At 44.6% G+C, this 25,095-nt stretch overlaps 1 long non-coding RNA gene across 1 annotated transcript in view; it reads right to left on the reverse strand.

Annotated features, from left to right (window-relative positions):
- The window catches only part of LOC141549100 (uncharacterized), a 183,227-nt gene that overhangs the window by 147,862 nt on the left and 10,270 nt on the right, over positions 1-25,095 (reverse strand). Inside the window, exons 3-5 of the long non-coding RNA XR_012484224.1 lie at positions 21,019-21,207; positions 2,435-2,537; positions 429-549 (exon numbers count right to left, since the gene is read on the reverse strand). This is a non-coding gene — a long non-coding RNA (uncharacterized LOC141549100). The remainder of the gene's footprint in view (positions 1-428; positions 550-2,434; positions 2,538-21,018; positions 21,208-25,095) is intronic.

The raw sequence follows: 25,095 nt of genomic DNA on the forward strand, positions 1-25,095 counted from the left end.
CTCACAGAGAAAGTGTCTGAGTCCAGAGCTGAACCCATGCTGATCTAAATTCAGGGACAAAGATCTGTCTATTGTGACATCTAACTGGCTTTTCTAGTATGGCTCATCCCAAGTTGCCTATTTTCTATGTGTCTCCCCATCTCTTCTCTCATTTGGTGTTATGCTTTTGTCTTCATCTCTTTCCTCAATGGCGTCTCTTCATTTTCCCTCCCCTTTCCAATTATAGAAGACTACACCGCCTTCCTCTGTATTTTCTGTCTTTTCCCACCTTCCCCAGGTCTCTCTGACTTCTCTCTCTTTTTCTACCCTTTGGTCTTTCTCTGCTTTTGAGTTTTTCTATTGACTCTTTACTCACTAGTTGACCTTGTTCCTCAGGCCTCCCCACAAAGCTCTTGGCTGTATTTCCCTCTCTCTCCCTCCCTCCATACCAATACCAAGTTGTATGTTTCTTCTTTCTTCTTCAATCCCAGAAGCTCCAATCTGATCTTGGATGAATCCTCAGCGGTTCTGGAGTCCAGGGTTATCCTTTTAGAGAGAAACAAGCTGGATCTGAGAGAGTAGAAAGAATTGTAGATTTGTATAATAAGTCTTGGAGGTAGTATTTGGACTCAGGTCATCCAGGCTCCAGAGACACTACTTGTGTAGAAGACAGAATTCTGGATCAGAATACAGGAAGACCTGGTTCCAAATCCAGCAGTAGACATTTGCAAGCTGTGTGACTCTGAGCAGAGGAGAACCTCTCTGTTCCTCAGTTTTCTAAAGAACAAAAGGATTATACTAATCATATTTACTTCAGAGGGCTGATGTAGAAATCAAATGTGACCGTTTTTGTAAAGCACTCAGCATGATGTCTGATACAAGGTTAACAGATGATTTCCTTCTTTCCCCTTCCCCAGTCCCTTCTTCATTTTGGATCTCTGCCTCTATTCTTCTCCCTTGTGATTCAAATACTCTATTAACTATTCTGTAGTAGCACTTTCCCTCTATCTGATTTGCATTGTCAAGTAATCCCTTCCCCTTATCCCTTGTTAGCACTTTCTCTCCCTCTCTTTTTATTTCCTTTGGATCTCTGCCCTCCTCAATGATCTGTTAAACCTCTTTCTTTCTCCTTCTAATTCACTTATTGAGGGCTCTATTTGCCCTTTCCATCATTTCTTGGACTTACAAGGCTCCTTAGAAGCCCCCAAATGCCACCTTGCAACATGTGATAGAGGGGAAAACCGAGACTGAGAGACCTTCAGTGACTTGCTGAGGCCGATTCAGCTTGAAAATGTCTCAGCCTGGATTTAATGGCAGCCCAGTGCAGTGTTCTCTGCATCCTTAGTAGCCAGTGGCCTCCCCCTAGCCCTTCCCCAGGTGTCCCTTCCTCTTTGATGGCTCTTCCTTCTAATCCCTCCCTGTGCTTTGGACTTCTGCCCAGGGGTCTCTTCCCTCTCTAGCTCCCCACTAGCGAGAAGTCTTCTCTCTCTAACACTCTGTCTCCCTCTGTGTGTCTGTCTCTGACTCTCTCTCCTTGACTAGCCTCCATTCTACCTGCCCACATGCTCACTTGGCTCCTTCCTTTGACTCTCCCTGTGCTCTGTCCATGGTGCTGAGCCGTCTGCATGCCTCTTGCTGCAAGAAGCCGGTTCCCTGAAACTCTATCCTTCTGTCTCTGCCCCCATAGCAGGTAATCTCTTCCTTCTCTCCTGTTCAAGCCCAGAATCTGAGAGAGCTGTTGGCTGACTGAGCAGCCATTCTAGTCCAAGAGGACTTGTAGCCAAGGAAGTTGGTACAGTTAAAGACTTGTCTAGGGCCAAACAGCCACTGATTTCAGGGGAAAGAAATTGAAATCTGCAATCTATATTCAGCTTCACATATTCTTTCCCCCACGTGAATCAGCTGTGTTTCTCTACCCACCCTTGGTGCACTTTCTCCTTGTCTGTCTCTTCACCCAATAGCCTCTTCCCACTGACTGTTCTTTCCTGATCCATCCTGCCTGTGGGGACCCATCACTCTTCCTCCTACACTCACAAACCTCAAGGGGAAAGAGCTCTTGGAAGCCACATCCCTCCCCACCATGTTCAGAGGCCTGAGACAGATAGGTGTCTTGCTCAACTTAGAAATTGTTTGAACTCAGGTGGAAATGACAGAGAATATTGGCCCAGGGGCAGCTAGATGTCACAGTGCATAGCACACAGGGCTGAAGTCAGAAGGACCTGTGGTCAAATCCACCTTCAAACATTTAAAATTTCCTAGCTGTGTGACTCTTGACAAGTAATGTAACCCCAATTGCCTCAGAAAAAAAAAAGAAAAAAAAAAGGAGAATGCTGGTTATTATGTCACTTACTACCTCTCCCTCTGATCACAATTCCCTTTCTATAATATCACTCCAGCATCACTTGTGATCTCCTCCAGCTGTCTCTAAGCCCTATCCAATGGGTTTGTAACTTACTTAATGTCCTTGTCTTGTTCCGAGTGTCTGTCACTGTGTCTCTCCTCTTTCTCCTCCTGATCTTATTCCAGTATCATGTGTTCATGGATATGTTGAAGGAGACCTGCATTGGGAGAGGGAGCAAAGAACCTTATAAGTCAGCCCCAGAATTCAGGTCCTCCTGCCTCTAAGCCCCATGCTTTAGCCATTAGGAGAACCAGCTACCTCACCCCCACCATCATTCCCCCAGTTCTCTGTGGTCCCTTTTTGGTGTCTCTCTCTGTCTTTGTCTCTCTTTCTGTGCTTTTTTCTGTCTCTCTAATGGAGTTTGCTCACTAACTACTTTTCTCTCTTCCCCCACAATCCTTGGACTTTCTTCTTCTTTCTCATAAAAGCACAGCATCAAAAACCTTTGAGATCAAGAGCATCATCTAAAGGAAAAGGAACTCTGGGTTTAAAGCAGGTGCTTAAGTGCCTTGTGCAGGTAACACATCTCTAAGTTTGTCAGGCAGCCTCCACTTCACTCTGTCCTGGTCCCCAGCATGGCCCCTCCCTCTGGCCCCACCTCCTCTCCTCATTGGTCTCTTATTTTCTCCCTTCCCATCCCCCACTTGGGCACTTCCATCTCCAGCCTCTGGGTGTCAGTCTTGTATCGTAAATTCCCCTCCCTTTCCCTGACAGTCTGGTCCACTCTGAGCCCTTCCTGCCTCGGAGCATCCTCAGGCCCTGCTGCTTTATCCCTCCTCCTCTTCTCTCCTGTCTCCCTGCAGGGGAGTCTTCACAGGGCCCCCGCCTGTCCCTAGCACTCCTCCCTTAGCGAGTGCTTTGTTCCTTTGCTCTTTAGCCTTTGCCCTTCCTCCCACAGACACACTCTGTATTTCTCCCAGGTCTTCATAATGTTCTCTTCACTTGCTTATTTTCTTTCCTTCATCCCAGATCCCACTATTCTGTTCCCTTTGTCACTTTGCCCCCGTCTCCGGGGCTTCCTTCCCTTTGTTTCTCAGCTTTCTCTCCCCTCCGTAATGGCACCTTCCATCTCCCTCCATCCCCATCCTTCTTGGTCTCTTCCCTTTGCATGTCCCCTCTCCTCTTTTTCCATTGGTCTTTTCTCTCTATCACTTCCTCCTCACCAGGGTTTCTTTTCCTTTTTCTCGCCATTTCCGATTTCCTGTGATATGTTCCCTTTTCTCTTACTTTTTCTCTCCACCCTAGTGGTATTTTCCTTCTCTTCTTCCCTCAACACAATTTCCCATAATCTCTTTTATTTGTCTGCCTCTTCCCCCATTTTTTCAGTTGTTCTTTCTTTTTTCAAGTAATCAGTAGTCTGCTCCATTAGACTGTTACCTTCTTTCCCATGATTGTTCATACTTTCCATTTTCTTTCTTATTTTTGCTGTTATCCTCTCCCCATCTCATATTCTTCCTTTTATCTCATTCCCTTTTTTCTTTTTCATGACTTCCTTGCCTCTTTTTCTCTCTTTAATATTCTGTGGTTATTTCCTTTTCCTTTACTCTTTTTAACATTATTGGTCCTTTCTCACTATCTCACTCCTTCTCCCTTCTTCAGTGGTATCTTCCTTTTCCTCACCTCAGTATCCATATTTTCTGCTTTTTGTTCCCCTCCTCTCTCACTGTGTGTGTGTGTGTGTCTCACTGTCTCTATCTCTCTCTCTTCATTACTGAAAAGATTATGGACCTTGAAGGCCCCTTATTTGCCAACTCTATCTTTTTTTAGATGTGGAAATTCAAGCTAAGCAAAGTGAAGTGATTTCACCAGTTGGTCATATTTAGAAGCAAGTTCCTAACTCAGAGTGATTTGAATCTAAGGAGAACTAACACTCTCTCTCTCTCTCTCTCTCTCTCTCTCTCTCTCTCTCTCTCTCTCTCTCTCTCTCTCTCTCTCTCTCTCTCTCTCTCTTTCTCTCTCTCTCTCTCTCTCTCTCTCTCTCTCTCTCTCTCTCATTCTATCAAATGAGTCTTTTCTCTTTGCTATTTCCTCTCCCTCCTCTCTGCCTCTCCCCACCTTCCACTTTGGTCTCTTCCTTCTATCTCCATTTATCAAATAGTCTTTTCTCTTTATTTCTCTGTGTGTTCACCTCTCCACCCTTCCCCACCTCAAATATTCTGCCTTCTATCTTCCTCCTGTCATCATTTGTTGTCCTGCATTGTCTCCCTTTACTTTACTACCTTTACACAGGGGGCCAGGGCTGCTCCTTTTTCATGTCTCCACTCCCCAGAAGCCTTTGGCTTCTATTAGAGTTTCTCTGTCACCACAGCAAAGCCATTTAGCCTTTTTCTTCTCTTTGTTCCACTTAAAGATCAGAGGTAAGAACTAAAAGGAATTTAAGTGGGATTCTGTTTAACCCTGAAGAAACCTAGGCTTAGGCACTTAAAAACACCTGCTCCTGTACAGGGAATAAGTAATTTGGTAAGCCAGCATTAGAACTCAGGTCCTCCTGACTCCAGGCCTCATGCTTTACCAGTTAGGAAAACCACCAGCCTCTCCTGTCACCATCACTCTCCCCGTTCTCTGTGGTCTCTTTTGGTGTTTCTCTGTACCTTTGTCACTTTTTCTGTGCTGTTGTCTGTCTCTTTAATGGAGTTTGCCTACAAATTGTTTTTCTCCCCTCCCACTCCATGCTCAGGTTTTTCTCTTCATTCTCATAAAACACAGGATTTTTGAATGAGAAGGTTGTTCAAAGCCTTTGAGATCAAGAGCCTCATTTCAAGGGAGAAGGAAACTGTGGTTTAAAGCAGGTGCTAAGGGCCTTGTGCAGGGGACACACCTCTCTGAGTTTGTGAGGCAGCCTCCACTTCAGCCTGTCCTGACCCCCAGCCCATGGCTCTGTCCAGTATGACTCCTCCTTCCAGCCCCAACTCTCTCCTCATTGGTCTCATACATATTTTCTCCTTTCCCATCCCCCCACTTGGGCTCTTCCATCTCCAGCCTCTTGGTGTCCAGTCTTGGATTGGAAATTCCCATCCCTTTCCCTGACAGTCCGGTCCACTCTGAGCCCTTGCTTCTTCCCGATCATCCTCCGGCCCTGCTGTTTTATCCCTCCTGCTCTTCCCGTCTCACTGCACAGTCTGCACAGGGTCCCCCCCTGTCCCCAGTACTCCCCCCTTAGCAAGCGCTTTCTTCCTGTGCTCTGCAGCCCTTGGCTGTCCTCCCACAGACTCACTCTGCTTTCTTCTCTGCATTTCCCCCAGGTGTTCACAATGTTCTCTTCACTTGCTTTTTCCCTTTTCTCCATCCCAGATACCACCATTATGTTCCCTTTGTAACTTTGCCCCCATCTCCAGGGCTTACTTCCATTTGTTTCTCACCTTTGTCTCCCCTCTCTAATGGTACTTTCCTTCGCCCTCTATCCCCACACTCAATGGTTTCTTCCCTTTGTGTCTCCCCTCTCCACTTTTTCCAGTGGTTCTTTCCCAAATCCTCTCTCCCTCTTCCTCCTAATCAATGGTTCTTTCCCTTTTTCTTTCCCATCTCATCTAATGGTCTCTCCCTTCATTGTTTCTCCCTTTCTCTAATCAATGAGCTGTTCTTTACATTGTCTCCTTCCTTAGGCAATATTATTTATATTTTTTGCTTTTTTTCCTTACTACCACATCCTGTAAGTTCCCTTTGTCTTCTTGCCACCCAGGGAACTTGTCTAATGATTTTTTCCCTCTTTTTCTCTTCTTAATATGTAGTGCTTGGTTTTTTTTTTTTTCATTTTATCCCTTTTCTATGCAAACAAGGCCCTTCTCATTTTTTCACTCCTTCCCCTATCTTTAGTAGTATCTTACTCTCCCTCCCTTTATTCCCCACATTTCCTCCTTTTGTCTCCTCTCCTTTCTTTCCAAGTGATCACTTCCATCGAGCTCTCAATTCTCTCCTGTCTGGTCGTTTCCTAATACTTCTCTGTCTGTCTCTGTGTGTTTGTGTGTTTCTGTCAATCTATGTCTCTTTTTGTCTCTTGCACTGTCACTCTCTTTCTCCTTAATCTCTGCTGCCCCCCCTCGTCCTTTGTCCTCCCCTTTCCCTAGATGTCTTTTCCACTGGATCCTTCTTCTCCTTTCCCCTAGGTCCCCATAATTTCTTGAATTCCAGTCTCTGATAAATTCTCTATTGTCAATAGTCTATCTATTTTCTGCCTAGTGGTGATCCCCCCAATGGGGTATTTTTGTGGCTCCCATGTTAAGTACATTATTCCCTTTGTCTCCTCCACCCTATCCCATCTTACTCACTTCTTCCCTCTTCTCCCATCCAAAATGGCTCCTTCTCTTTTCTCTTTCCTTCCTTTTTCACCCAAATATTGTTTTCTCTTCCTCCACTACCCCAACTATGTAACTGACACTCTTCTGTCTTATATCATGGTGGCCTTTTCTCCTTGCCTCTCCCGAAACCTAGTAAATCCTCTCTCTTTTCTCCTCTCTCCCCAGTGCTGTATTCCTTTTTTCTGCTAAAAAATGGCCTTTTCCTCATTATATTCTTGCATTGCTCATGAAATCATAGATTTATGATTGGAAGAGACTATAAGAAACAGTGTTCTTGACATTTCACCACTCATAGGATTACAGATTTAGAGATATAACGGAACTGAGGGCCATGGAATAGAACCACTTTCTTCAGGGGAAGAAGCTGAGAGAAGGAAGCTGAGACTGAGGGAGTGACAGAGATCTGCATAGAGTTATAGCGATAGAGTGCAGAGTAGGATCTGGACTCAAATCATCTGGCTCCAGGGACATGGCCTGTGATTTGGAAAGTGCTGGGCCTGGAGTCTGTAGGAGCCAAGTTCAAATTAAACTTTGGATATTTCTTAGCTGAGTGAACCTGGCCTAGTCACAATCTCAATGTACTTTTTGCCTGAATTATTAAATAGGGACCTAATAAACAGCTGCATGGAGCTGTCCTAGGTATCAAATAAGACAGTATTTGCAAAGCTTATTTTCTTCCTTTTAGATCTTTTCCTCTACTTCTGTCCCTCCTCTTTAAAACTCACAGTCAACAATTTTACAGTACTACTTTTCATCTCTCTCTTATCTTCATTGTAAATGGCCCCCTCCTTTTCTCCCTTTCCAACACTTTCTCCCCACTCTGGCCATTCCCTGTGTCTCTCCCCTCCTCAGAGATCTTTTAATACTCAAGTTCTCCTCCGATCTCAATCCCCCAAGAGAATTTCTTTCTCTTTTCCATCATTCTTAGGATTTTTAAACATGGAAGGGACCTTAAAGGTCATCAAAGCAGCCCTCAAATATCTTACAGAGGAGGAAGCTGAGCCTGAGGCACCTTCCATATCTTCCTGAAGTTAGTTCATGCATGAAAAAGGTCTGAGGTATGATCTGAATCATTAATTGCCACTTGCTTACCCCAGGCAATCTTCACCGTCCCTTTCTCTTTGATCCTTGTTTAGTTTACTTAGTCCCCGAGGTCATAAAGATCTACTTCCTTGACACTGTTCTCTTCCCTCTCTGGCTCATTCGTTGCCGAGGAATCTTCTCTCTCTGAAAATCTCTGATTCTCCCGAGTGGAATCCAGCTGTGTCTCTCTGTCTCCCTCTCTGCTTATTGCAGTAGCCTCCTCTCTGTGTCCCCACATCCTTGCTTGGCCCCTTTCTCTGACTCTTTCCTCTCTACAGGTTATTCAGTTCCCAACATTTCTCTCCCTTCCTCAAAAGCCTTTCCCTTTAAGATGTTTTCCCCTTCTTTATTGGAAAACCATTAAATAAATGGATCTGAGTGTCCATGCAATCCAAACACATCTATTGAGAGAAAAGGAACCTGAGCTGGAGAGTTTATGTGATATGCTGAGGGCCAAACAGCCAGTAAGGTTACAGGCAGAGCTGGAGCACTTTCCCTCTACTTACCTTACTCTGGTTGTTGGACACTTACTTTCTATCTCTCCCACCATCTAGGCCTAGTGGGCCTTTTGCTGGTTTTCTTCCCCACTAACTCTCTTTCCTGCCCATTCACTTCCACCGGCCTCCCCCCACCCCGTTGCTCCCTCTCTTCGTCACTGAGTGGATCAGTGGATCATACAACTGGAAGAGCCCAGAGTGGCCAACTACATTTTCCAATTTTTTTTAGAGGAGGATATTAAAGTGAGAAAACTTAACTGACTTGGCCAGCTCCTAATTGTCAGAAGCAAGGTCCTAAATCAGGGTACTTTGATTCCAAGTAAAATGTTCCATGTATTCTGGCAATGAGCTCCCTCCTAGCCCCCACTCGGTCCTTTATCTCCCTCCTCTCCTTCCTCTCCCCACTCTCTACACTGATATCTTCTCACTCTCCATCTCCAATTAACAAAAAGTCTTTTCTTTTTCTCTTTATCTCTCTCTAAATGTCCCTCCCAAACTGGCCCCCTGCAAGTGCTCTTCCCTCCATCTTCCCCCTCCTATCTCCTGCTTTCCCACCCCTTTCTTTCTCCACCTCTCCTTTGTACTCAGTGGAGCTTATCCTGCTCCTTCTTCCTGTCTCTATTCCCCAGGACACTTTGGCAGCTTTTACACTCTGCTTTAGAGGCACCAGAGCAAGGCCACAGAACCTTTTTTCCCCTTTCTGCTACATAGATTAGAAGTTTCCAGCTGGACGGGACTTTGACAGTGAACTAAATCTCACATTGACAAACCTGAAGCTTAGTCCATTAAATGGGCCTGCTCCTGGATGTGGACTCCTAGCACTTGAACTCGGGTCCTCCTGACCCCAAGTGTACATCACCCACCAATCTCACTCTACCGTGTTTCTGTGGTCCCTACCCCTCGACTCTTACTTTCTGGTTGTCTCTGTGTATCTGTCTCTAATGGAATTTCCTTTGTGACTGTATCTTTCTCCTCTCACCCCAATCCCTAGGATTTTCTCTTTCTCATTCAACAATAGGATTTTAAATGGAAAAGGTAAAAAAAAAAAATTTGGTTCATGTTTATCATTTAAGAGACGAAACAGGCTTAAAGCAGGTGCTAAGGGCCTTGTGCAGATCACGCATCTGAGTTTGTGAGGCAGCCTCCACTTCAGCCTGTCTTGATCTCCAGCCCATGGCTCTGTCCAGCATGGCCCCTCCCTCCGGCCCCACCTCCTCTCTCCTCATTGGTCTCATACTTCTTTTCTCCCTTCCCATCCCCCACTTGGGCACTTCCATCTCCAGCCTCTGGGTGTCAGTCTTGGATTGGAAATCCCCCTCCCTTTCCCTGACAGTCCGGTCCACTCTGAGCCCTTGCTTCCTCCCGATCATCCTCGGACCCTGCTGCTTTATCCCTCCTGCTCCTCTCTCCTGTCTCACTGTACAGTCTGCACAGGGCCCCCCGCCTGCCCCTAACACTCTTCTCTCTCCCCCCCCCCACCCTTAGCAAGTGCTTTCTTCCTTTGCTCTTCAGCCCTTGACCGTCCTCCCACACTGATTCTTCTCTGGGATTCACAATGTTCTCTTCACTTGCTTTTTCCCTTTTCTCCATCCCAGAACCCACTATTCTGTTCCCTTTGTCACATTGCCCCCATCTCCAGGGCTTCCTTCCATTTATTTCTCAGCTTTGTCTCCCCTCCCTAATGGTACCTTCCTTCTCCCTCCATCTCTATGCTCCGTGGTTTCTTCCCCATGTTTCTCCCCTCTCTACTTTTTCCAGTGTTCCTTTCCCAGCCCTCCCTCTTCTTCCTAATCAGTGGTTCTTTCCCTTTTTCTTTCCCTATAGCCATCCGATGGTTTCTTCCTTCATTCTTTCTTCTTCCTTTCTGTAATCAATTCTCTTCTTTTACATTGTCTCTTTGATTCCCCAGTACAGTTTATCCTTTTTCATTTTCTCTCATCCTTTTCTTTTCATTTATTTTCCCCTAATATCACATCTTCTAAGTTTCCTTTGTCTTCTTGTCACCCACTCATGTTTCTGAATGGTTCCTTCCTACTTTTTCTCTTTTTAATATGTAGTGTTTTTTTTTCATCTTATTCCTTTTCTATGCACACACGGCCCTTCTCATTCCTTCTTCCCCTTTCTTTAGTAGTATCTTTATTCTCTTTTTTTTTATTCCTCACATTTTCTCCTTTTGTTTCCCTTCCTTTCTTTCCCACTGATCCCTTTCATCTGCTCTGTTCTCTCTTCCCTCTGGTCCTGTCCTAATACTTCTCTCTGTCTCTCTCTGTGTTTGTTTGTGTCTCCCTCTGTCTCTCAATCTGTGTCTCTTTTTGTCCCTGGCACTGTCTCTCTTTCTCCTTAATCTCCAGCTGCCCAGAGGTTCCTTGCCTTCCCCTTTCCCAAGATGTCTTTTTCCACTGGATCCTCCTTCTCTTTTCCCCAGCCCTATACAATTTCTTGAGTTTAACTGTCTGATAAATTCTCTATCACCAATAATCTATTTGCTTTCTACATAATAGTGTTCTCCCCTATTGCAGGGTTTCTCTCCCTCCCATGTTTAGTGCATTATTCCCTTTGTCTCCTGCACCCCATCCTATCTTACTCACTTTTTCCCTCTTCTCACATCCATAATGGCTCCCTCTCTTTTCTCTTCCCTTCCTTTTCTCCCAAAGATTGTTTTCTCTTTTCCTCCCACCCAAATGAATGGTGACACTGTTCTGCCATATCTCATGGTGGCCATTTCTTTCAGCTGTGTGACATCTTCAGGGCCAGTGGGTTCAACCTCCTCTTTCTAAAGCACAAGAAATTCAGGTTTAACAAAGTTAATGTGTCCATGGGAAAACAGCCAGAGAGGCTATGAAGAAAAATGAGAAACCAAACCTTCCCTGATTCCAAATCCTATGCTATGAAATGGACCTTCTCCTCTTTATCCCAGGACTCAACTCTACTGCCTGACTCTAGGCCTGTAACTCCAAATACTAAAGCATCATTCTCTTCAGGTATCCCTTCTTGACACCATCTTCACATTCTGTCTCTGACTCTCTCTTTCCTGGATTAACCTCCACTCTATCTCCGAGCATCCTCACTTGTCCCCTTCCTTTGACTGTCCCTTTGCTCTGTCCATGGTATTCCCTTTCCTTTATATCTGTTCCCTTCTTAGAATCTGCCTCTGCCCTACATTAAATATTTTCCCTTTTCTATTGGAAAAAAAATCAAACTTTAGAAAGAGGGAATTAGTCTGGGAGGCCAACTAGTCCAAAAACCCCTTTTGAAAGAAAAGGAAAGTGAGAAAGAGAATTTGTGGAATGTGCTCCAGGACACATAAACAGTATATTTATAAGAGGAGGCTGAACACACAAGCTATCTGTTCTAGCAAAGAGCTCCCTCCCAGTTCATCTCCTTCTTCCTCAGAAGTGTTCCCACTGCTTCCTTTCTCTTTTTCTCTTCCCCCCACAAATTTTTTTCTCTTTCTCCCTCAAATTACCAATAATTCTTTTCTCTCTGTGTCTCCCTGTCTTTGTATTTCCCTTCCCCAAACTGGCCCACCCCAAGGCTCTGCCTTCTGCCTTTTGGTACTCATTCCCTGTTGTCCCTCCCTTTTTGTCCTCCCCATTTCCTATGTACAAAGTGGGACTTGTCCTGTTCCTTCTCCTTGAAACCACTCCACAGAAGCCTTTGGCAGCTCTCTGCCACCATAGCAATCTCAGCCTTTTCTTTCTCTTTCTGTCATTTATAGTATCCCTGACTTAGAGGTGGAAAAAAAATTAAGGGAAATTGAATCTGAAGAAATTAAGGATTAGACATATAAGAAAACCTGATTCTGGGAGAAGGAACAAAGAAGATTGTAAGTCAGCCACAGAATTCAGATCCTCCTGACTCCAGGCCCCATGCTTTACTAATTAGGAGAACCAGATGCCTCAATTATCACCATTATTCTCTCAGTTCTCTATGGCCCCTTTTTGACTAGGAAACTTTTTTCCTGAGGCAATTAGGGTTAATTAACTTGCCCAGGGTCACACAGCTAGGACATGTTAAGTGTCTGAGGCCATATCTGACCTCAAGTCCTCAGGATTTCAGGGCTGGTGTTCTATCCACTGTGCCACCTAGCTGCCCTGTGTGGTCTCTTTTTGATGTCTCTCTTTGCCATTCTTTTCATGCTTTTGTCTGTCTCTTTGATGGAGTTTGCCTATTAACTTTTTTTCTCTGCTCCTACTCAATCCCAAGACTTTCCTCTTCTTTCTCATAAAATCAGAGGATTTTTGAGCTAGATGTTTTTTTCAAAGTCTTTGCGTTCAAGAGCAATATTTACAAGAAGAAAATGTGATTAAAATCAAGTGCTAAGTGCCTTGTCCAAGGTCACACATCTCTAAGTTTGTGAGGCAGCCTCCACTTCAGCCTGTCCTGCTAGATACACTCTGCTTTTTTCTCTGTATTTCCCCTAGGTATATACAGTGTTCGCTTTACTTGCTTTTTCCTTTTTCTCCATCCCAGATCTCACCATTATGTTCCCTTTGTCACTTTGCCCCCGTCTCCAGTGGTTCCTTCCATTTGTTTCTCAACTTTGTTTCCCCTCCCTAATGGTACCTTCCATCTCCCTCCATCCTGATGTTCCTTGGCGTCATCGCTTTATATCTCCCCTCTCCTCTATATAACCAGTGGTTCTTTCCCTTTTCTCTCTCATTTCCTATTTCCTGTGATGCCTTCCCATTTCTCTCCCTTTTTTCTCCCCACCCTAATGGTATGTTCCTTCTCTCCTTTTTTTTGAACAAGAAGGAAATTTAAAGGCCTTTTTGTTTAAGACCATAATATTGAATGAGAAGAAGCTGTAGTTTAAAGCAGTTGCTACGGGCCTTGTGCAGGGTCACATATCTCTGAGTTTGTGAGGCAGCCTCCACTTCAGTCTCTCCTGACCCCCAGCCCATGGCTCTGTCCAGCATGGCCCCTCCCTCCAGCCCCACCTCCTCTCTCCTCATTGGTCTCTTATTTTCTCCCTTCCCATCCCCCCACTTGGGCACTTCCATCTCCAGCCTCTGGGTGTCAGTGTTGGATTGGAAATCCCCCTCCCTTTCCCTGACAGTCCGGTCCACTCTGAGCCCTTGCTACCTCTCGATGATCCTCCGGCCCTGCTGCTTTATCCCTCCTGCTCCTCTCTCCTGCCTCACTGCACAGTCTGCACAGGGCCCCCGCCTGTCCCTAGCACACCCCCTTAGCAAGTGCTTTCTTCCTTTGCTCTTCAAAGCTAGTCCAAAGACACTCTCTGCTTTCTTCTCTCTATTTCCCCCAGGTATTCACAATGTTGGTTTTTCCCATTTCTCCATCCCAGATCTCATTATTCTGTTTTCTTTGTTCTTTGCCCCCATCTGCAGGGCTTCCTTCCATTAGTTTCTCAGCTTTGTCTCCCCTCCCTAATGGTACCAGACTAGGTGATTTCTTCCCTTTGTATCCCCCCTCTTCACTTTTCCAGTGGTCCTGACTGTAATCCACTGCAATCCTTTTGACTTTCTGTCTCTCCTCTTTCTACACTAGTTCACTCCCTCTGTTCCTCTGACCTCCTTGCAAGCCTCCTATCTCTATTTTCACACTGTGGCTGATGACCTTTATTGTCTCTCTCTTTTCCTCAACCATTGTCTCTCCATGTGTCTCTCTCCATCTCCTCAGTGACTCATTTCCTCACCAACACTATTACTAAGTCATCTTTGACCCTTGCTTCTTTTTCTACTTCTTGGTTCTACTTACTTCTTGGTTTTTGACTCTTTGGTTCTCCCCTGATGAGCTCTTATCGGCTCCCTTGTTTCCTCCCTCTCCTCACTCCCCAATGGATTTTGAATTTTTCTCTCTCCCACCTAGCCTCTTTGTTTCTCCCCACCAGAATGAGTGGGCCCTTCATGTTGTTGAGTCCCCTCACCATCTATTCTCATCTGTCTCTTCCTAAAAATCTAAATACTAAAGCATCACTATCTTCAGGTATCCCTATCTGTCTGCACCTATCCAGAATGGTCCCTTCTCTTTCCATCTTTTCTTTCCCCCCATCTCCAGGGTCCTTTCCATGTTTGCTTTCTTTCAGAAGTTATCTTCTGGTTCTCAGCATATTTATAAAGGCTTTTTTTAAATCTCCTTCACTCTTCAGTGGGTTTTCCCTTGAGCTCTCCCTATCACTGAGTTTTTAAAAATATATTTCTCTTTGTGTCTCTATCACAAAATATATAATAGTCATTTTCCTCCTTCTTTCATCACTCTTAGGATTAAAGATTTAGAGCAGGAAAGAACCTCAAAACCAAGAAAAAGAATTATTGTCTTCAGGGGAGGAAACTGAGACTGAGGAGACTCTAAATTACTATCACTGTCTCTCTCTGTGTCTGTCTGGGAATGTTTCTAACAAGATCTCTCTATATCACCTCTGCTCCCTTTCCTTTCCCTCTCTCCCCATCCTATGCCCTCTATAATGCTTTCCCTCTGTCTCTCAGATCTTTTCAGAAATCTTTTACCTGATTCTCACTCTATATATTCTTGTTTTCTCATTGGCTCCAATGTTATCAGAGATATAGACCTGTAAGCATTCTGAGAGACCATTGATGAACACCTGTTCATTTTAGTAAGGAAGGAATAAAAATAAGGATTGATTAAGTGCCTGACAAGTAGTAAAGAATGTGCTATACAATGTACAAATGTTAATGTGTTTTCTTCCCACAATAACTCTGGGAAGTAGGGCCTATAATTGTCTCCTCGTACAAGTGATTAAACTGAGGGAGACAGAGTTTAAACAATTTCCCCAGAAAAAAAGCCAGTAAATGTCTGGGGATTATTTGTATCGACAGAATTTGCATTCATTTTTTTCTGACTCTAGGACCATCATAATATCCATTGCTCTTTCTCACGACCATGTCTGTGCCCCTTTCCTTTCTGTCTCATCATTTGTGGCATCAAAATTCTATGTATGAACATACTCCACAAGTCTCTCTTCCTTTACACATACATTTACCCCTTTCTGTCAATCTCTATTGTCTGTCTTCCTCTTCATTGAAGACCTAATTGCTTCTCTTTTATTTCTCTCCCTCTTCCTCTCCCTCTCCCTCCTATATATTTGCAGCTATCTGACATCTGCAGGGCTACTGGGTTCAACCTCCTCTTTTTAAAGCACAAGAAATTCAGGTTTAACCAATGAACATGTTAGTAGGAAACAGCCAGTGAGTTTATAAAGAAAATTAGAAACCAACCCTTCCTGATTACAAATCCTATGCTATGAAGGGGACCTTCTCCTCTCGATCCCAGGACTCAGCTCTGCTTCTTCCTGACTCTAGGCCTGTAACTCCAAGGACTAAAGCATCACTATCTTTAGGATCCCTTTTCTTCATCTTCTGCCTATGGCTCTCTCTACTGGAATAATCTCCACTCTGTCTGCCCACATCCTCACTTGTCCCCTTCCTGTGAATCTCCTTTGCTCTGTCCATGGTATTCCCTTTCCTCTGTATCTGTTCCCTGCTCAGAATCTGCCTCTACCCTATATTAAGTATTTTTCTCTTCTCTATTGGAAAAGCATACAACCTTAGAGAGAGGGAATGAGTCTGGGAGTCCAACCTGTCCAGAGACCTCTTCTGAAAGAAAAGGAAACTGAGAAAAGGCCTTTATGTGATGTGCTGAGGGACACACAACCAGTACATTTACAAGAGGAGGTTGAACGCACATCATTTTTGTGTGGACATACTATGTTCTGGTTGGTAGGAGGATCACTTTGTGTCTCCCCCATGATCCATGCCTAGTGGACCTTCTCTGGTTCTATTCCCCACTAACTCTCCTTCCTGACCTCTACTCCCTTGGGGCTTGCCCTTCTCTCTTCCTCAATGATAGAATCTTCCAACTGGAAGGGCCCCTAAGTGGCCAACACTATCTCCATCTTTTCTAGAGGAAGAAATTCAACCAGAGAAGAGTTAAGTGGCTGAAACAGCACTTAATTTTCAAAAGCAAATTACTAACTCAGGGTGATTTGGCCCCAAATCCCTCTACCTTCTTTCTGTTCTAGCAAAGAGCTCCCTCCCGGTCCATCCCCTTCTTCCTCAGAAATGTCCCCACTGGGTCCTTCAGCTCCTTGCTCTCAACCTCTTCCCCCCACAATGACTTCTTCCCTCTCTCCCTCAAATTACCAATAATTCTTTTCTCTGTGTGTGTCTCCCTGTCTTTGTACTGCCCTTCCTCAAACTGGCCCACCCCAAGGCTCTGCCTTCTGCATTTTTGTGCTCATGCCCTGTCATCCATACCTTTTTCCCTCCCCCTTTCCTTTGTAGAAAGTGGGCCTTGTCCTGCTGCATCTATTTGAATCCACCCCCCCAAAAGCCTTTGGCAGCTCTCTGCCACCAAAGCAACCTCAGTTAGACTTTTCCTTCTCTTACTGTCACTTATAGAATCCCTGACTTACAGATGGAAAAAAATTAAGGGAAATTGAATCTAACCCTGAAGAAACTAAGGATTAGACATATAAGGAGAACAGATTCTATGCAAGGACGTTTGTATGTCAGCCCCAGAATTCAGGTTCTCCTGCCTCTGAGCCCCATGCTTTAGCCAATAGGAGAACCAGCTGCCTCACCCCCACCATCACTCTCCCAGCTCTCTGTGGTCCCTTTTTATTGTCTCTACTTTGTCACTCTTTCTGTGCCTTTTTCTTTCTCTTTAATGGCCTTTGCCTACAAATTGTTTTTCTCTCCTCCCACCCCATGTTCAGCCTTTTCTCTTCATTCTCATAAAACCACAGGATTTTTGAACTAGAAGATTCTTTCAAAGCCTTTGAGTTCAAGAGCATCTTTTAAAAGAATAAACTGAGGTTTAAAGCAGTTGCTAAGGGCCTTGTGCAGGGTCACACCTCTCTGAGTTTGTGAGGCAGCCTCCACTTCAGCCTGTCCTGATCCCCAGCCCACGGCTCTGTCCAGCATGGCCCCTCCCTCCGGCCCCACCTCCTCTCTCCTCATTGGTCTCTTAGTTTTCTTCCTTCCCATCCCCCACTTGGGCACTTCCATCTCCAGCCTCTGGGTGTCAGTCTTGTATCGGAAATTCCCCTCCCTTTCCCTGACAGTCCGGTCCAATCTGAGCCCTTGCTGCCTCCCGATCATCCTGGGGCCCGGATGCTTTGTCCCTCCAGCTCTTTCCTCCGGTCTCACAGCACATTCTGCACAGGGCCCCCGCCTGTCCCCAGCACTCCTCCATTAGTGAGTGCTTTCTTCCTTTGCTCTTTAGCCATTTGCTATACTCCCACAGACTCACTCTGCTTTCTTCTCTCTCTTTCTCCCAGGTGTTCACAATGTTGCTTTTTCCCTTTCCTCCATCCCAGATCCCACTATTCTGTTCCCTTTTACACTTTACCCCCATCTCCAGGGCTTCCTTCCATTTGTTTCTCAGCATTTTCTTTCCTCCCTAATGGTACCTTCCATCTCTCTCCATGCCCACACTAGGTGGTTTTTTCCTCTTGTGTCTCCCCTCTCCTCTTTTTTCCAGTGGTCCTTTCCCAATTGTTCTCTCCCTCTTTCTAATCAGTGTTTCTTTCCCTTTTTCTTTCCCCACATCCCATCCAGTGGCTTCTTCCTTCATTCTTTCTCCTTTTCTGTAATCAATGAGCTGTTTCTTTACATTGTCTCCTCCTTCCCCAAAATGGTTTACCCTTTTCATTTTCTCTCAACTTTCTCTTTTCTTTGCTTTTTTCCCTTCATACCACATCCTCTACTTTCCTTTCTCTTCCTGTCACCCACTTATCTTTGCTAATAGTTCTTTCTCTCTTTTTCTTTTCTTAATATGTAGGGTTTTCTTTTTAAATTTTATCCCTTTTCTATGTAAACTAGTTCCTTTTCATTGTCTCATTCCTTCTTCTGCTTTCTTTAGTAGTATCTTCATTTTCCCTCCCTTCATCCCCCATATTTCCTCCTTTTGTCTCCCTTCCTTTCTTTCTCACTGATCCCTTATATCTGGCTCTGTCCTCTCTCCTTTCTGATCCTTTCCTAGTCCTTCTCTCTTTGTCTCTGTGTGTTTGTGTGTGTCTCTGTCTCTCCATCTATTTCTCTTTCTTTCACTCTGTCTCTCTCCTTAATCTCCAGCTGCCCAGAGGCCTTGCCCTCCCCTTTCCCAAGATGCCTTGTCCAGTGGATCCTTCTTTTTTCCTGTAGGCCCTACACAGTTTCTTGAGTTCTACTGTCTAATAAGTTCTCTATTGCCAATAGTCTATTTCCTTTCTGCCTAATGGTGTTCCCCCCACTTTGGGGTTTCTTTCCCTCTTATCTTTAATACATTATTCCCTTTGTCTCCTCCACCCCTTCCTATCTTGGTCACCTCTTCCCTCTTCTGACATCCATTTCTCTTTCCTTCCCCCAGTGTTTTCTCTTCCCCCAGGACCACAACTACACTAGTTACAATATTCTGCCATTTCTCTTGTTGGCCTTTTCTCTTTGTCTCTCCCCAGAGACCTAGTAAATCCTCTCTTTCTCCTTTTTCCTTTCTCCCCAGTGGTCTCATCCTCTTTTCCCTGAACAATGGTGTTTTCCCTTCTATCTCCTTCCATCACTCAAGAAATCATAGATGTATAATTGGAAGAGATAGAACATATATGAAATAGTGTTTTTGACCTTTCATCACTCAAAGATTTACATATTTAGAGATGGAAAGGACATGAGGGCCATGAAATACAATCACTTTCTTCAGGGGAGCAAACTGAGGCTGAGAAACTCAGTTTCTATTTATCAGTGTCTCTCTGTATCCATCTGCTTAAACCTCTAAGGAGATTTCTCTCTATCACCTGCTGTCATTTTCCTTTCATAATCCCCCTTTCTAATGACCTCTGAAATGTTTTTCACCCCTCTCCACAGTATTCTTCCTTCATTCTCCCTCTCCTTTCAAGTTAAAGATTGTACATTATTTTTCTTCCTCTGTCTACTTTCTCTCTCTCTCTCTCTCTCTCTCTCTCTCTCTCTCTCTCTCTCTCTCTCTCTCTCTCTCTCTCTCTCTCTCTCTCTCTCTCTCTCTCTCTCTCTCTCTTTCTTTCTCTCCCTTTTCCCTTTTCCCTTTCTCTCTGTCTTCTCCTCTGCATCCTTTTCCCCTTTGGTTTCTCTCTGCCTTCAATCCTTTTTGCTTTCTTTCAGGAGTTATCTTCTTTTTCTTTTTTTGATCTTTCCCTGTCCAATGGGTTTTTTCTTGAGCTCTTCCTATCACTGAGGTTTTTTGTTGTTGGTTTTTTTTTTTTTTTTTTTAGATTTCTCTCTTTGTGTCTCTATCACAAAACATATAGTAGTCATTTTCTCCTTCTTTCCTCACTCTTAGGATTAGAGATTTAGGGGCAGCTAGGTGGCGAAGTTGATAGAGCACCAGCCTTGAATTCAGGAGGATTAGAGATTTAGAGCAGGAAAGAACTTCAAAACCAAAAAAAGAAACATTTTCTTCAAAGGAGGAAACTGAGACTGAGGAGATGCTAAATTACTATCACTGTTTCTGTGTCTGTCTGGGAATCTTTCTAACAAGATCTCTCTATATCATCTCTGCTCCCTTTCCTTTACCTCTCCCCATCCTATCCCCTCTGTAATGCTTTCCCTCAGTCTCTCAGCTCTCCTCAGATATCTCTTACCTGATTCTCACACTATATATTCTCCTTTTCTCATTAGCTCAAATGTTATCAGAGATAACACTCGTTCATTTTAATAAGGAACAAAGAAAAATAAGGATTGATTAAGTGCCTGACAAGTAGTAAAGAATGTGCTATACAATGTACAAACGTTAATGCGTTTTCTTCCCACAATAACTCTGGGAAGTAGGGCCTATTTTGCCACCTCTTACAGCTGAATAAGCTGAGGAAGACAGCGTTTACACAACTTGCCCAGAACACAAAAGGCAGGGAGTGTCAGGGGATTATTGATATTGATAGAATTTGAATTTATTCCTTCCTGACACTAAGCCCATCACTATAACCACTGTACCACCCAGTCTTCTCTCACTACTACCTCTATATCCACTCCTTTCCATCTCATCATTTGTGGCCCCAAAATTCTATGTCTAAACATACTCCATAATTCTCCCTTACACATATATTTGCTTCCTCTTGTCAAGCTCTATTTATCTGTCTTCCTCTTAATTGTAAACCTGTTACTTCTCTTTTATTTCCTTCTTTCTCTCTCTCTCTCCTTTCTCTCTCTCTCCTCTTGCCTTCCTCTGTCTCTTTCTCTCCTCTGCATATTTGCAGCTATCTGACATCTTGAGGGTCATGAATTCAAGCTCCTCTGTTTAAAGCTCATGAAATTTGGGTTTAAATAAACTAATATGTCCATGGAAATACAAACAGAGAGGCTATGAATAAAAATGAGAAACCTACCCTCCTTGATTCCAAATCCTATGCTATGAAATGAGTCTTCTCCTCTCTGTCCCAGGACTCAGCTCTGCTTCTTCCTGACTCTAGGCCTGTAACTCCAAGGACTAAAGCATCACTATCTTCAGGATCCCTTCCTTTTATAGCTTGACACCATCATCAGCTTCTGTCTCTCCTGTACTAGCCTTCACTCTGTCTGCCCATATCCTCACTTGGCCCCTTCCTTTGACTCTCCTTTGCTCTGTCCATGGTATTCCCTTTCCTCTATATCTGTTCCCTGCTCAGAATCTGTCTCTACTCTATATTAAGTATTTTTCCTTTCTCTATTGGAAAAGGATAGAATCAGTCCAATGACATTTTTTTGAAAGAAAAAGAAACTGAGATAGAGAGTTTATGTGATGTGGTGAGGGACACACAAGAGGAGGTTGAACACACATCGTTTTTGTCTCTACTTACTATGTTCTGGTTGGTAGGAGGCTTACTTTCTTTCTCTCCCTCCATCCATGTCGACTGGACCTTTCAGTGGTTCTCTTCCCCACTAACTCTTTCCTGACCATCCACTCCCATGGGGCTTGCCCTTCTCGATTCTTCACTGATAGAATCTTCCAACTGGAAGGTCCCCTAAGTGGCCAACGCCATCTCCATCTTTTTTAGAGGAAGAAATTCAGGGGGAGAAGAGTTAAGTGACTTAAACAGCTATTCATTTTCATTAGCAAGTTACTAACAAGGAGATTTGACCCCAAATCATTAAAACTTCTGTCTATCCTGGCAAAGAGCTCCCTCCCAGTCCATCCCCTTCTTCCTCAGAAGTGTCCCCACTGGGTTCTTTAGCTACCTGCTTTATGCCTCTTCCCCCCACAGTGATCTCTTCCCTCTCTCTCTAATTACCGACTATTGTTTTCTCTCTGTGTCTCTCCCTAACTTTGTACTGCCCTTCCCCAAACTGGTTCACCCCAAAGGCTCTGCCTTCTGCCTTTTTATGCTCATGCCCTGTCATCCATCCTTTTTGTCCTCCCCCTTTCCTATGTACAAAGTGGGCCTTGTCCTGCTGCATCTCCTTCAACATACTCCACAAAAGCCTTTGGCAACACTCTGCCACCATCGTAACCTCAGTTAGCCTATTCCTTCTCTTTCTGTCACTTATAGTATCCCTGACTTAGAGGTGGAAAAAATTAAGGGAAAGAAACTAAGGATTAGACATATAAGTAGAACTAATTCTTGGGAGAGGGAGCATGAAAGTTTGTCAGTCCCAGAATCCAGGTGCTCCTGCCTCTAAACCTCATGCTTTACGCAGCAGGAGAACCAGCTGCCTCACCCCCCACCATCATTCTCCCAGTTCTCTGTGCACCCTTTTTAAGGTCTTTATCTTTCTCAATCTTTCTGTGCTTTTGTCTGTCTCTTTAATGAAGCTCACCTACTAACTGTTTTTCCCTCTTCCCACGCCATGCTCGGGCTTTCCTCTTCTTTCTCATAAAACCAGAGGGATTTCAAAGCTTTTGAGTTCAAGAGCACCATTTAAAGGGAGAAGACACTGTGGTCTAAAGCAGGTGCTAAGGGCCTTGTGCAGGGTCACACCTTTCTGAGTTTGTGAGGCAGCCTCCACTTCAGCCTGTCCTGACCCCCAGCCTGTGGCTCTGTCCAGCATGGCCCCTCCCTCCAGCCCCAGCTCTCTCCTCATTGGTCTCTTATTTTCTCCCTTCCCATCCCCCCACTTGGGCACTTCCATCTCCAGCCTCTGGGTGTCAGTCTTGGATCGGAAATCTCTCTTTCCCTGACAGTCCGGTCCACTCTGAGCCCTTGCTGGCCTCGGAGCATCCTCAGGCCCCGGGGCTTTATCTGTCTTGCTCCTCTCTCCTGTCTCATTGCACAGTCTGCACAGGGCCCCCGCCTGTCCCTAGCACTCCCCCCTTAGCAAGTGCTTTCTTCCTTTGCTCTGTAGCCCTTGGCTGTCCTCCCACAGATTCACTCTGCTTCTATTTCCCCCAGGTGTTCACACTGTTCTCTTCGCTTGCTTATTTCCTTTCTTCATCCCAGATCCCACTATTCTATTCCCTTTGTCGCTTTGCCCCCATCTCCAGGGCTTCTTTCCATTAGTTTCTCAGCTTTGTCCCCCTCCTTAACGGTGCTTTCCTTCTTCCTCCATCTCCATGCTCAGTGGCGGATGGACTTCTTTAATGGAGTTTGCCTACAAATTGTTTTTCTCTCCTCCCACCCCATGCTCAGGTTTTCCTCTTTATTCTCATAAAACCACAGGTTTTTTAAGCTAGAAGGTTCTTTCAAAGCCTTTGATTGAAAGAAAATCATTTAAAGGGAGAAGAAAGTGAGGTTTAAAGCAGGTGCTAAGGGCCTTGTGCAGGTCACACCTCTCTGAGTTTGTGAGGCAGCCTCCACTTCAGCCTGTCCTGACCCCCAGCCCACGGCTCTGTCCAGCATGGCCCCTCCCTCCGGCCCCACCTCCTCTCTCCTCATTGGTCTCTTATTTTCTCCCTTCCCATCCCCCACTTGGGCACTTCCATCTCCAGCCTCTGGGTGTCAGTCTTGGATCGGAAATTCCCCTCCCTTGCCCTGCTTCTCTCGATTTCCCCCAGGTGTTCACAATGTTCTCTTCACTGTTTTTCCTTTTCTCCATCTCGCATCCCACTATTCTGTTCCCTTTTTCGCTTTGCCCCCATCTCCAGGGCTTCCTTCTATTTGTTTCTCAGCTTTGTCTCCCCTCCCTAATGGTGCCTTCCATCTCCCTTCATCCCCATCCTCCTTGGTCTCTTCCCTTTTATCTCCCCTCTCCACTTTTTCCAGTGGTGCTTTCCCATTTTCTCTCATCAGTGGTTCTTTGCCTTTTTCTCCTTCATTTCCCATTTCCTGTGATGCTTTCTCATTTCTCTCACCTTTTTCTCTCTACCCTAATTGTAACTTCATTATCTCCCCCCCTCAGCACCATTTCCTATTGTGTCTTTGTTTTGTCTCCCTCTCCCCCCACTTTTAGGGGGTCCTTTCCTTCTTTCTCTTCCCCATTATCAGTGGTCCACTCCATTAGACTGTCTCTTTTATCCCCATTATAGTTCATCTTTTTCATTTTCTCTCCCTTTTGGTCTTGTCAGTGCTGTCTTTCTTCCACCATACCTTATCCTCTCTTCCTTTTATCTTACTCCCATTTACTTTCCCAAGGGTTGCTTGTCTCTTTTTTTCTCTTTAATATCCTGAGGATATTTCCCTTTCTCCCCCCACTTTCTAACATTATTGGTCCCTTCTCACTCCTTCATTCTTCAATAGTATCTTCCTCCTCCCTCCCCTTAGTCCGTCTCTACCTGCATTCCACTGCTTTCCCTTCCCTTTGACTTTGTCTCTCCTCTTTCCACACTAGTCCATGCCCTCAGTTTCCCTCTATTTCATGCTCTCTCCCTCTGTCCCAATTCTGTTATTTGTTTCTTCTTTCTCTTTCAATACGATTACTTTTGGCCATGTCCTCACAGGCTTCTAAGTATTATCTCATCATTTGAGAGAGAAGCAATCTGAAACTGAAAGAGTGAAAGGGATCTCCATAGAGTTGTAGAGATCGACTGAGGAGTAGGGTCTGGACTGAAATCAGCTCTGCTCCAGAGACATGGCCTATGCATTAGAAAGAGTGCTGGGCCTGGAGTCAGTAAGACCTGAGTTCAAATTAAACTTTAGATATTTCTTACTGAGTGAAGCTGGGCTAGTCACAAGTTCAATATACTTGTTTTCTTAATTTAAAAATGGGGACGATATAACTGGCAGCATGGAGCTGTCCTAAGGAATCAAATGAGACAGCATTTGCAAGGCACTTAGCAGAATAATTTACCCATGTTAGCCACTTAACAAATGTTTGTTTTCTTCCATCTCCCACTCCCATTTTTAGATCTCTCCTTTTTCTTGTCTCTTGTTATTCAGAAATTCTACCAACTATTCTATAGCAGTTCTCATCTCTGTCTTATTTACATTATCAATGGTCCCTTCTCCCTCTCCTACTCTTTCTCTCCCTCTCAGTCCATTTCCCATGTATCTCTCCTTTCCTCAAGCCTAATACTTGCCTTCTCCTCCCATCTAAATCCCCTAAAGGCTTATGCCCCCTTTCCATCATTCCATGGATTTTAAAGATGGATGGGACTTAGTGGCCCTCAAGACCCACCCTCAAATATCTTGCAGAGGAAGCTGAAGCTGAGAGATCTTCAATGTTTTAAGATCTTATACCTCTGTCTTTCATCCATCTACACAATGGCCTCTCTTCATTCTACCTCTCGTCTTTCTCTATCTCTTCCCCCTTTCCACCTCTCTCTCTCGGACTTCTTTTTTGACCCTTTGGTCTCTATCTCCCTGCAATTCACTGGTTGGACTTTTTCTGTTGACTCCTTACTCGCTAGTTGACTCCCTTTGTCTCTCAGACCTCTCCACAAGGCTCTTGTGTGTATTTCTCTCTCTCTCCCTCCATCCCAGTACCAAATCCTAGGTTTCTTCTTTTCCCTTCAATCCCAGAAGCTCGCATATGGTCTTGGACATGACCTGAGAGGCATCAAA

Source organism: Sminthopsis crassicaudata, chromosome X (assembly GCF_048593235.1).
Source record: "Sminthopsis crassicaudata isolate SCR6 chromosome X, ASM4859323v1, whole genome shotgun sequence".
In the NCBI taxonomy this organism is placed as follows: Eukaryota; Metazoa; Chordata; class Mammalia; order Dasyuromorphia; family Dasyuridae; genus Sminthopsis; species Sminthopsis crassicaudata.